Source organism: Salvia miltiorrhiza, chromosome 1 (assembly GCF_028751815.1).
Source record: "Salvia miltiorrhiza cultivar Shanhuang (shh) chromosome 1, IMPLAD_Smil_shh, whole genome shotgun sequence".
NCBI classification, from domain to species: domain Eukaryota; kingdom Viridiplantae; phylum Streptophyta; class Magnoliopsida; order Lamiales; family Lamiaceae; genus Salvia; species Salvia miltiorrhiza.
In genome coordinates, this window is record NC_080387.1 from 60,267,588 (window position 1) to 60,275,854 (window position 8,267).

The following is an 8,267-nucleotide window of genomic DNA, read 5'->3' on the forward strand; positions in this document are numbered from 1 at the left end:
ATTTAATTTTTTTCTAGTTGTAAAATTTTCAGTTTCTTAAATTTCATTTTTCAGATTATTAAATTTAATTTTTTTCAGTTTAAAATTTTCAGTTTAAAATTTTCAATTTATTAAATTTCATTTTTCAGTTTGTTTCCTTATTTCAATTAATGGAAAAAGCATAAATAACTTCACAATAAAAGGGTAGCAAACAAAGAATGGAGGCAATATGAATTTCATTGACAAAGACTGACAATACAGTGGTGGTGCCAAAAAGAGAACCGAAAATGGTCCCTCCAAAATTTGGAGGGAAAAAATGAACAGTGCACTAAGTACAAAAGCCTATAAATGCAGCCACAATTCGAATGAGCATTCAATTATTGCAAAACAAAAAACCCTCAGATTATAAAGTCATCACAGGGTCAGACCACAAAAAAATGGTAATACATAGAGCTAGAATCGAGGATGATGAAAGAAACAAGTTAGCACAGTGGCTTCTTGAGCATAGCCTTGGAGGGAAGCTCGAATTTGGTGCCAAAAAAGAGGCAGGCAACCCTCTTCAAAGTCGATTTGAAGACAATTTGGAGGATTTGGAGCCAAGTGTCAAAGCAAAGAGCTTGCTGGTGTACCTGTACAAGTCAAATCCATTAGAAAATGTAGTTCATACAAAAACAAGATGCAAGTAGATGTTGAAAAAATCAAGAATCTTTATGTGCTTCAAAGGTCATCAATGAGAGTCATGTCTACAAACCTAGGTGTGCCAAAATCTTTGATTCACAAGTGGGTGAAGGAGAAAAAGCTTAAACCACACTGTAGACTAATTAAATTGTCGTCGAATTAAATCGTGCCACGTGTAAATTCATGAATTAAATATTCAATTATATTTTCTATTTTATTAAATGGGATTTTATTCCTAAATTAAATAGATATATAATTAATATTTAACATAAATGAATTAATGGGCTTATGGACACCTAAAGCCCTAAGGCCCATGCATGAAGGCCCAAAGCCCATAAAGCCCACGAAGCCCATCTCTAAAAATCTATAAATAGAGGTGTTGGGGTGCTCATTAGAACAACGTGAAGGAGTGGAAGATCGAAGAGCACAAAGAATTCTCTCTAGTATCACAAGTAGAAGAGCGGAGAATTGGAGAGTTCAAGTATTCTTCCAAGTATTCAAGTATCTTGAAGAATTCTATCTAACGTTCAAAGTCTCCTTCAAATCTCAATCGTTTGAAGTATTCAAATCTTCAAGTATCCTTCGAATCTTCAAGTATTTGAGCATTCAAATCTTCAAGTATATCTTCAAAGCTTCAAGTATATCTTCAAGTGATCTTCAAGTATATCTTCAAATCTTCACAAGTATTCAAACCTTCAAGGCGTTCTTCAAATCTTAAATCATTCTTCAATATCAAGTTTTGCTTCAAAGCTTCAAGGCGTTCTTACAAATTCTAAGGACGTTCTTCAAATCAAATCAAATCAAGTTCAAAGCTTCAAGGCGTTCTTAAAATTCTAAGGACGTTCTTCTCAAATCAAATCAAGTTCAACGTTCAATCCAAAATCATGACTTAAGTCCCTTGGATTGGCGTCATCAAATCAAGTATTTCAAGAACCTTCGAGCTTGTTCAAGAATCAAATGGAAGAGAAGAATCAGAGGATTAACTAGAGATTGCAACCCGCATAAATCTATCTTCAAATCTATCAAATTATCTTTGTAACGCATTTTGTATTTTATCAAATTGAAATACAAAATTTGTGTTTACAAATTTTGGCACGCCCGGTGGGACATCTCTACCTCTCATCTCTACTCTTCACCAAAAATCTTGAACAATGTCTATTCAACCAAATGCAACTGCTCCAGCTTCATCTAAAGGTTCTTCGGAAAGCATCGTGTGTATACGCGAAGCAAAGCAAAATTGATGCAAGAGGTGTCCAAGTCGACCTCCCGTCTTCCATCTATCATGAAGAGATAAGACAACAGAAGAAGCTTCATTCCACTGAAAATTATCAACTCCATGCTGTCATGATGACAAACACATCCACTGGAGGAACAACTCTTGAACTTACAAAATGGTGAATCTCTAACCAAGCACATCCAAGAGCAAGATGCCCAGATTGCAAAGCTAAAGGAGAAAAAGAGATTCAAGCCACGCCAACAACGATAGAAGGAAGGCGAAGAAGCGAAGAAGATGGAGAGAATAACGATGAAGAAATCTCCAAAGACAAGCAAAGAGTGATGAAAAAGCCTTCAGGAAAGATACTCTTTCTCGTCTGGTGGCCTCATTCCCATGACCAACTCAAAGAGTTCATCGAAGCAACATGAAGAGTAACTGCTGGAAACTCAAGTCATCGACTTACTCCAAGCCATATACTCGGCGAATCGAGACTTGAGGATGCCTCTTGGTTATCAGCCCCCCAAATTCCAACAATTTGATGGCCAAGGAAATCCGAGACAACGTGGCTCATTTCATTGAAACATGCAACAACGCTGGTACTTATTGGAGATCATTTGGTCAAACAGTTTGTTCGCTCATATGAAGGTAATGCCTTTGATTGTACACCGACTTAGAATCAAACTCAATTGATAGTTGGGAACAACTGGAGCATGAATTCCCCAACCGCTTCTATAGCACTAGAAGAACTGTCAGCATGGTGGAGCTCACAAGTTCGCGTCAATTCAAGAAGAGCCAGTCATTTGACTACATCAACCGATGGAGAAACCTTGTCTCAACTGTAAGGACCGATTGTCTGAATCATCTGCCATCGGAATGTGTATTCAAGGGATGCATTGGGGCTTGCAATACATCTTGCGAGGAATCCAGCCTAGAACATTCGAAGAACTTGCTACAAGAGCTCATGATATGGAGTTGAGCATGATAACAAGCGGGATCGAAGAACCACCCATCCGAGAACCTCGCAATTCAAGCCAGAATTCAAGAAAGGAAGCAAACCATCCGATGAAACACCAAAGAAAGAATCCATGGCGATTAAGGCAACTTCGGTGAAATTCTTAAAGAGAGAAGCTGGACAAGAGGCAACCAGAACTCTTCCCGAGACTTGGGGCAAAGAAGACCTACCTTGAAAGAAATGCAACAAAAACAATATCCATTCTTAGACTCTGATGTTTCAGGAATTTTTGATGACCTGCTCAAAGAAAAGCTTATCGAGTTACCAGAAATGAAGCGACCAAATGAAGCAGGGAGGACAGACGATCCAAGTTACTGCAAATACCATCGTCTGGTTGGGCACCCCATACATGATTGCTTCATCTTCAAAGACAGGGTCATGCGGTTAGCTCGAGAAGGGAAAATATCTCTTGAAGAAGACGCTACTGCTGTAAATATGGTCTCCACAGACTTGAATGACATAATAGAAGGTATTGGAGCTCTGTATGACACATCCAATCAAGTAGATGAAGAACCTGAGCTAATATGGATGAAGACGATGATGCATTGGCAATCACATTCTCCAATGAAGACTTGCAGCTTGGATTTGAACCTCATAACAGGCCATTGTTCGTGAGTTGTTATACACATGAGCAGAAGGTCAATCGAATTCTCATCGATGGAGGCTCGGCGGTCAATATTTTGCCCACTAAGGACTTTGAAGCAATTGGGAATCCAAGTAGATGAGCTGTCAAAAAGTCGATGATGATCCAAGGTTTCAATCATGAAGGGCAAAGAGCTCTTGGAACTATAAGGTGCGATTTGCTGATGCAGGGACATGGATTCGACAGCGTTGCTTCATGTTATCGATGCCAAGACGTCCTATAATATGCTTCTGGGGTCGGACCATGGCTTCATGAAAATGGTGTTGTTCCTTCTACATTGCACAATGCTTCAAATACTATCAAATGGCACCATAAGAAAAGTGGTTGGTGATCACAAACCTTTCACAGAAGCAGAGTCACATTTCGCCGATGCTCAATTCTATTTGGGGAAAAACTAAAGCAACAATGGTGGAAAGGGATTGTACCACATGAGGAGTCAGGATCCCGACAAGAGAAAGAATCTCGCCCAGAGATGGAAGGTTTCACCATCCCTTTGACTAAGATTGATGCCAAAAAGCCCATTCCCCAGCCACTCAAAGATTTTGTCCGACCAAAGCAAAGTGGCGCCACAGAACATGGAGATCTCTTAGACAAAGAACTCTCAAAACACTTTGGTCCGAAGGCATACAAACTCCTGTGAATGCTGGATATAATCCCCAAGAAAGCTCCACGTCAAGGTCTCATTTGGAAAAGACTGATAACGCAGGCCAAAACTCCAAAGCAGGTTTGGGATATACAGTGCAAAGCCCCATTCGAATTGCCATCAAGAGAGCCACTGCTAACTATGCTAGCACCAAGCAAATCCTGGAATCTTCAAGCAATCGGAGAACCCAAAGGGTTTCTATTTTCAATAGGATGGGTAAAGAGAAGCTCAACGAGTATCTGTCTTTAAAAGACTTGGCAAAGGCAAATCATGGAGACGAAGCAAGACAAAAGGGAGTGATGAACTGCACATAACAGAGAAATGGAGAAGTTTGATCCCTCCTCGAATGAAAAGATACACCACTTTGATTATGTCATGTGGGAAAAAATGAAAACTCAAATGAAGACCACCATCTTCACACGAGATGCCATAGATCAAGAAGATAGAGAAAGTGTGGCTTCCTCTTACTACACTACTAATAGTGCTAGTAATCCAGTTCCTCTTCCTCATACTACTCAAAGTCAAGTGCGTCGTGAAATTGCAAGTCTCGTTAGAAGTGGCGTTATCACAACAAGCGTTGCAGAGAATATAGCCTTCATACGCCAGAGAAATGAAAGCATAAAGACGTGTTTTGATTGCAAAGATCCTCGCCGAAAAGACGAAGACGTTGTCACAGCAAACCATATCACCTCCTGCGAGAAAATGGTCGTTGGAGAAGAGAATTCGCACTTGAGCCCCAAAGAACTGGAAACTCTGGATGAAGAGAGACTAGAAGTCCAGCAAAATTGGAATACTATCAAACTCTTCCTTCAAGATCCTTCAACAAAGCAGTGCGAGCGCCCTCTTTTCAAATTGGAGACATGGCCCTCGCTGCAAGGAGGCCAATTGTTATCACTCTCAACGGAAAGTTCTTGAAGTACTACTATCCTTGAAGGGTGGTAGAAGTTGAAGCATGTGCATATGTATATAGTTCAAAAAAAAAAAATAGAAAAGCAAAAAAAAAAAAAAAAAGCAAAAAAAAAAGCCAAAAAAAATAGAAAAGCAGAAAAGCCAAAAAGATGAGTCAGATGAAAAGCCACAAAACAATGAAGAAAAACAACAAAATGGAGCATATGAAGACAGCTCCTTGACGCACGAGCCTAAACTGCATTTTACTCCTGGCCCGCATGAGTATAAACTGTGCACGGCACCCAACCTCAAACACATGTTGATCCTATGAACTACGTTTTGACTTGATCCCTTTCAAAAGGGTACGTAGGCAGCTTAGATAATTTCTAAGTTCAGTCATAAGTTGTGTTTGACTCTTTTTAATTTATATCATCAAAGTTATGATTTAAGTTGATTATGTGAAGCCTAATATGTCTCAAATTGGGAAGAAATCAAGTCATCAAAAGAAGCACAAGTATCTGGAGAAAAAGATGTCAAAATATCCATCACAAACCAAATGAGAGTCATCAAAAGAGGAAAATGATAGAAACTACGGTTTGCACCAATACTAAGCAAATGGGTCTTGTTTCTTCAAAGCTCTCTGAGCAGAGATCAAAGTGACTCTGAAGTCTTCAAAATTCCGCAGCATTTCCTCATCAACATGTGCAACTTTATGTTTGTCAAACTCTCTTTTGAATTATGGGATTGCACCTCGGGCAATATGAAAGGAGGCACTATCTTGCTTGAAGAACAACGTCATCTCCATTTCCCACATCTCTATCATAGCAAGTTCTTCCTTGATCAAAGCAATTCTGACGATGCCTTCATTCTCCTTGGCTTAAGCATCAAGAAGAGAAGACTCAATCTTCTCGAGTCGCTGTGCAGAATTCTCCCAACTTCGTGAGATGCCAAACATGACAACCTCACTCAAACCAGACTCGAACAATCCCAGGTCCGAGCGCACCCAAGACCTGTCAAAGAATTGAGTCATCTGCCATTGAGGTCGGCTATGCATCAACAACTTCACTTCTCTCCAAGCTAAAGTTGAATCCGCTCGTGGAGTTGAAACACATGTTCACTAGACATAATAGAACACCATTGAGTCATCTAGCCTGCTCAAATGCACGCAAAGAGAAGATGTAACCAGCAATCTTCAAAGGTTGGACTCACAATGGCCCAGATCCGAGCGCACCCGAAATCTGATTAAAAGCCAATTGAGCCACCTGAAGTGCAAAGTAAACATCACTCAAATAAGATCTTAGATGGGCTGCTGCCAATTTTTTTTTGGATGAACTCTCTGAGGATAGTCTTTAGTCGTGCTGATGGAGATGTCAAGACTGAAAGAAATAATGACAATAGACTCCGAACTTTGCAAATACTCAAAGCATCTCGTTTGGGGCAAAATCTTCCATGAAGTTGGTTAATTCGCCAATCTTGTACATAATACTCCGAACTTTGCAAATACTCAAAGCATCTCGTTTGAATCCGCTCGTGGAGTTGAAACACATGTTCACCAGACATAATAGAACACCATTGAGTCATCTAGCCTGCTCAAATGCACGCAAAGAGAAGATGTAACCAGCAATCTTCAAAGGTTGGACTCACAATGGCCCAGATCCGAGCGCACCCGAAATCTGATTAAAAGCCAATTGAGCCACCTGAAGTGCAAAGTAAACATCACTCAAATAAAATCTTAGATGGGCTGCTGCCAATTTTTTTTTGGATGAACTCTCTGAGGATAGTCTTTAGTCGGGCTGATGGAGATGTCAAGACTGGAAGAAATAATGACAATAGACTCCGAACTTTGCAAATACTCAAAGCATCTCGTTTGGGGCAAAATCCGCCATGAAGTTGGTTAATGAGACTACGCCAGTCTTGAACATGACCCCCCAAGATTGTCATCGCCAAACTCTCATCGCTATTAACTGCAAGGAAAACACAAGCAATATTCAAAACTTGGGAATTTACTTGCATAAAAAAAAAAAAAAAAAAAGGAAGAGAAAATTGGGCCTGACTGATGTTGGATCTAATTATAAGGAAAATGGGCCAAACAAAGAATTTGGGCTTAAGTAGTGGCTAAAGTGTACCTAAATAAAGGCCCATCAGCCTCCATCTCTCTCTCCTCTTCACTTGGTTTCCGCCATCTTCTCCACAAGGTCCGGCGGATCGCCTCTCACTACTCCGTTCCCTCTGTCCCCCAAGCCGGTTCCGACTGCTGCTACGCCAGCTAATAAGAAGCCGGAGACTGCTATAAAGCCAAATCAAAAGCAGCCATCCTCCTTCCTCCAAAGATCTGACGTGCCTCTTCCGAAGTCCGGCGGCGATGTGTCCTTCGTCCCGGCGTAGACCGATACCCTCGCTTTAAAACTCTCGTTCCGGTCGCCTCTCCTCGCCATCTGAACTTCCGTGAGACTACTCAGCAGACCCGCCACCGCTTCTGGGGACTGCCGCTGCGCACGTAGCTCCGGCGAAACAGGGCAACAATAAGGAGCCACTCACACCACCGTTTCTCTCCACGCTCGACGCGATCAAAAAAACTTCCTCACCGAGGACAACCCCAACTCAACCTCCATTTGCTGCACAACCTTCCCCGCAGCAGCAGATAACAACTCGTCTCTCCTCGCGCTGAAAAGGAAACACCCATACATAGAAGTACAACACATCGCCGCTGAATCATGGAACCTATTCGCCAGTGTTGTTGCTCTGAAATTGTTGAAGCCGATGTTTCGAATCTCCATGAATAGATGGCCACCGCCTTCTCTTTCTCTCGCACATAGATAAAAAATTGTGTCCAAATTTGAAGCAGAGCTTGACAAAATTGGTTGTGGCTGCACTCGACGCCGCCGTGGCTCGTGAAGACCCGTTCTGCCTCAAAGCCTTTCCGACGACAAGCGCTCCTCACTGCTCACAAATACTACTGTCGGCTGCCGGAACTTCTGCTTCAATACGAAATGAAACTCGACGAAATCAGCCGCCTCTGAATTGAAGGCGTTGCTCGCGAACACTCGTTCCGCCTTAGACAATAACGTCATCGCGTCCAAGCCCGACCCCAACAACTCCAATCCCTTCGCCAGCAACTGCTACGCAAGCTAAGAAGAAGCCGAAGTCTACTGCAAAGCCGAAGCCAGATACCGCCATCGCGCTCCAAGCCGGCTCCAACAGCTGCGCT

At 41.7% G+C, this 8,267-nt stretch overlaps 1 long non-coding RNA gene across 1 annotated transcript; it reads right to left on the reverse strand.

The window, feature by feature from the left end:
• Positions 1 to 6,445: 6,445 nt before the first annotated feature.
• On the reverse strand, positions 6,446 to 7,254 carry LOC131000172 (uncharacterized). The gene is made up of 2 exons (XR_009093681.1): positions 7,186 to 7,254; positions 6,446 to 7,023 (listed from the first exon to the last, which is right to left on the reverse strand). It is a non-coding gene; the product is annotated as an uncharacterized LOC131000172 (long non-coding RNA).
• Between the last annotated feature and the right edge of the window lie 1,013 nt (positions 7,255 to 8,267).